This window comes from Papio anubis, chromosome 8, assembly GCF_008728515.1.
Source record: "Papio anubis isolate 15944 chromosome 8, Panubis1.0, whole genome shotgun sequence".
In the NCBI taxonomy this organism is placed as follows: Eukaryota; Metazoa; Chordata; class Mammalia; order Primates; family Cercopithecidae; genus Papio; species Papio anubis.
Genome location: NC_044983.1, coordinates 66,166,694 through 66,171,393, shown reverse-complemented (window position 1 = coordinate 66,171,393; position 4,700 = coordinate 66,166,694). Strand labels below are relative to the sequence as shown.

At 40.2% G+C, this 4,700-nt stretch overlaps 1 pseudogene; it reads left to right on the top strand.

The window, feature by feature from the left end:
• The first annotated feature begins 1,691 nt into the window (after nt 1-1,691).
• Nucleotides 1,692-2,770, top strand: LOC101015023 (annotated as a pseudogene).
• The last annotated feature ends 1,930 nt before the right edge of the window (nt 2,771-4,700 follow it).

The following is a 4,700-nucleotide window of genomic DNA, read 5'->3' as shown; positions in this document are numbered from 1 at the left end:
ACCGATATCCATATTGTATAAAAATAAAATTTGAAACTTATCGCTCACTACACACACAAAATTAACACTAGATGAATTTTAATTCTAAATATAAAACAATAACACATCTAGATAGAAGACATAAAAAATATTCTCGTAAGTTTGAGGCAGGCCGTGATTTCTTAAACAGGACATAAGAAACACTAACCATAAAGGTAAAGATTGATAAATTGAACTACATTGAAATAAAAACCAGTGTTCATCAAAAGGCATTAATAGTTCCAAGACTAAGAAACAAAACAAGAGTGAAAAGGCTACAATGCCAAAAAAAAAAAAAGTGAAAAAGAAAGCTACCAAGTAGAAAAACATATCTGTAATACCTATATATAACAAATGAATCATAACTATCATATGTGAAACATTTCTACAAATTAATAGAAAAAAGCAGACAACCCAACAGAAAAATGGGCAAAAGACTTAAATAGGCATTTCATAAAAGAAGACACTCAAAAAAAAAACAACAATCATATGACAGGCTGCTCGACTTTATTAATCACCAGGAGAATGCCAATTAAAATCAAACTGCAAATTTGAATCACTGTTCCCCACCAGAATAGCTAACATTAATAATAAGACAACAATATCAAATTTAGGCAAGAATGCAAAGCAATTTGAACTCTCAGACACTGTTGGTGGAAGTGCACATTTGTAACAATGTTGAAAAAGTGTTTGATAATATCTCCTGAAGCTGAACTTACCCAAACCCTCTATTCTTTATGTATAGCCAAGAGATACTTATATGTACACCAAAAGTCATGTACAAGTGTTCATAACAGGACTATTCATGATAGCTCAAAACTCAAAACAACTCAAATGTCCATCAATATTTGACAGAGAGGGCCTGGCTACAGTGGCTCACGCCTGCAATCCCAACACTGGGAGGCTGAGGCAGGTGAATCACTGGAACTCAGAAGTTTGAGACCAGCCTGGACAACACAGTGAAACCTCATCTCCACAAAAAATACAAAAAGTAGCCAGGTGTGGTGGTGCACACCTGTGATCCCAGCTGTTCAGGAGGCTGATGTGGGAGGATTGCTGGAGCCCAGGAAGTCAAGGCTGTAGTGAGCCATGATCATGCTACTGCACTCCAGCCTGGGTGACAGAGTGAAACCCTGTCTCTAAAAACAAAAATTCACTGTAGCTCCATAGGTCCATGTAAGTTTATGAACAGGAATAAAGAAAAGAATATGAATAGAATCAATTGTTCTTCAAGCAATTCTTGCAAGACCTTCCGGAAATGTTGATCGTGTCTGGGTTCATTGTCAGCACTGAGGTAGATAAAAAGCTACTGTGGGTTTGAATTTTTTAAAAAATTAACAGCATGAGATCAGAACTTTTGGCTGGGCGTGGTGGCTTATGCCTCTAATCCCAGCACTTTGGGAGGCTGAGGAGGGTCGATCACTCAAGGTTAGGAGTTCAAGACCAGCCTGGCCAACATGGTGAAACCCCGTCTCTCCCAAAAATGCAAAAATTAGCCAGGTGTGGTGGCACGTGTCTGTAATCCCAGCTACTCAGGAGGCTGAGGCAGGAGAATCGTTTGAACACAGGAGGCAGAGGTTGCAGTGAGCCAAGATTGTGCCACTGCACTCCAGCCTGGGCAACAGAGTAAGACTCTGTCTAAAAATATATATATATATATGTGTGTGTGTGTGTGTGTGTGTGTGTGTGTATATATAAACTTTTTTTACTACTATGATAAAAAATAGTGTTCATTGTTGATATTATTAAGAAAACATATTGTCATTTCTACTCTTTATTGCTCTGAGTATCATAAGTAATTATCCCTTTTCATATTTATTCCCAGCTAGTGCCTGTCTTCAAATTTCTAATGCTCCTAAGTCTCATGTATTCATTGAACTTTCTATGCGTTACTTTATTTTCTTTTCTCTTAATTAACAATTCTCACTGGTAAGTAGTAAGGTTCAACCTCAAATAGCTAGTGTGAATTGCCATACCAGGCTACTAAAAACAGTTAAATTCTCTTTCTTCTTTGTCATTTAAGAAAAGTTCAGCCCTTCCCCCTCAGTTGTTTTCTTGCACAGGAGGGCCATAGTCAGCCATGGAGCTCAGCAGAAAAGGCATGATCTTGAAATCCCACTTCCACAAGCACTGGCAGTGTTGCGTGGCTACATGGTTCATCCACGTCTGGACCCATCTGGCCCATAGTAAGGTGCTGCACGGTGAGGTATCACACCAGAGTACATGCTGGCCAGGGCTTCAGCATGGCGAGTTAAGGGTGGTTGGTATTCACAAGAAGGTGGCACAGAACACTGGCATCTCTGTGGATCCAAGAAGGTAAAACAAGTCCACCGAGTCCCTGCAAGCCAATGTGCAGTGCCGATGGAGTGCCGCTCCAAACTCATCCTCTTCCCCAGGAAGCCCTTGGCCCCCAAGAAGGGAGACAGTTCTGCTGAAGAACTGAAATTGCCCCAGTAGCTGACAGGACTACTTAGGCCCATCCAGAATGTCTATAAGAAGGAGAAAGCCCAAGTCATCACTGAGGAGGAGAAGAACTCCAAGGCCTTTGCCTGTCTCCACGTGGCCTGCCCAGCTCTTCTGCATATGGGTAAAAAGAACCAAGGAAGCTGCCAAACAAGATATTGAAAAAAAAATAAAGATAAAGCCCTGGGGACCTGTAATAAATCAACAGTAAAAAATAAAAAGGCAGAAAATAAAAGAAAAAAAGAAAAGTTGAGCCAAGTGTGGTGGCTCACGCATGTAATCCCAGCACTTTGGGAAGGCGATCACTTGAGGTCAGAAGTTCAAAACCAGCCTGGCCAACATGGCAAAACCCCATCTCTACTAAAAATGCAAAAATTAGCTGGGCATGGTAGTACATGCTTGTAATCCAAGCTACTCAGGAGGCTGAGGCAGGAGAATCACTTGAACCTGGGAGGTGAAGGTTGCAGTGAGCCAAGACCATGTAACTACACTCTAGCCTGGGCGACAGAGTGAGACTCTGTCTCAAAACAGAAAAGGAAAAATAAAATAAATAATAAATAAAAATTATCTGAGCATGGTGGTGTGCACCTGTAGTCCTTGCAACTCCGGAGGATGACATGGGACTATACCACTGCACTTCAGCCTGGGTGACAGAGTGAGACCCTGTCTCTAAAATGAAGAAAAGAAAACAGATGAAGAAAAGAAAAAAAGAAAAGAAAGAAGGAAGGAGGGAAGGAGAAAAGAAAGAAAAAAATAAAGAGGAAGGAAGGAAGGAAGAAAGGAAGGAAGGAAGGAAGGAAGGAAGGAAGGAAGGAAGGAAGGAAGGAAGGAAGGAAGGAAGGAAGGAAGGATGGGAGGAAGGGAGGGAGGGAGGGAAAATGAAAAAGAAAGAAGGGAAGAGAAAGAAAGAAAAGTTGAAAAGTTCAGGGTAGCATCCAAATACACTCTACTGTGGAAGCTTAAAACAAATGGTGGAAAGGAAAAACTGATTAATACTCTTCTAAACCAAAGTCCTTAGGACAAAATTCAAAGACTTTATTCCTTTCAATAATCAAGGCAAAGGCAGAAGAGCAATCATGAATTGCAAGTTAACCTGGAATCTTGATTTTACATTCTCTTATGTTAGAGCGTCCTGCATCCTGAGAAAGCGAATTCTGAACAAGCTCATTTCTGTACCTAAGACAGCACATACTCAAAAAAGAATTGATCTATACATTTCTAGTTTATGTTTTAAAAATTTCTGTATCCAAGGTTTCTGAAAATCATAGAAGTGACTTGCCTTGGGACAATTTCAGCTCTGATAGATAAACACCTTGGTTCCTCCTTATAAGCATAGATAGCTAGGAGCAAAATTCTTTTAGCTGGGGGTTGGAATTTCTCAAGAGAGAAATCAAAGATTTTTGACTTTCAAAGATTGCTAGTGATCTGAGGCAAAAAAGTTTAGAGCCGTTTTTCATTGACACTAGGACCTGTGATACAATTACACACCTTTCTCTCCTCCCAGCCTTTCCTTATCCAGAGGTTTATGGTAACTAGAAGACTACTAGTTGAAGCTCAAATTCTTTAAAGTGGACACTCACCTTATCAGGAACTGATCTATGATGTCAAACATCTCTAAGATATAAGAACTAAAACCACCACATTTTAGGCCAAATAGAAATTATCTAAGTCTCATTTTCCCCTTTGTGTCATCCAACTGACATAAAGAATATTGTTGTCCATTAAGCACTCATCAATGATGGAGCAATGTAATCTCAGCACTTTGGAAGGCCGAGGTGGGAGGATCACTTGAACTCAGGAGTTTGAGACAAGCCTGGGCAACATGGCAAAACCTCGTCTCTATGAAAAACATGAAAATTATCGGCATAGTGGTGTGTGCCTGTAGGTCCAGCTACTCAGGAGGCTGAGGCAAGAGGATCACTTGAGCCCACAGAGGTTGGAGTGAGCCAAAATCATGCCACTGTGCTCCAGCCTGGGCAACAGAGCAAGACCCTCACTCAAAAAAGGAATAAAACAGGAGACCTGCAACTCACTTTAACACAACATGTTGAAATTTTGAACACTAGGGTGGCAGTATGAATAAGTCTTTTTCAAATTGGACTCATCCAACATCCTAAAATCAGTGTAATCAAATGAGTAGGCATTTCATTGTCTTCTCAGAGACCAAACCTTGTGCAAAAAGTTAATATATTCATATATATTAAATACGGTATAAACAT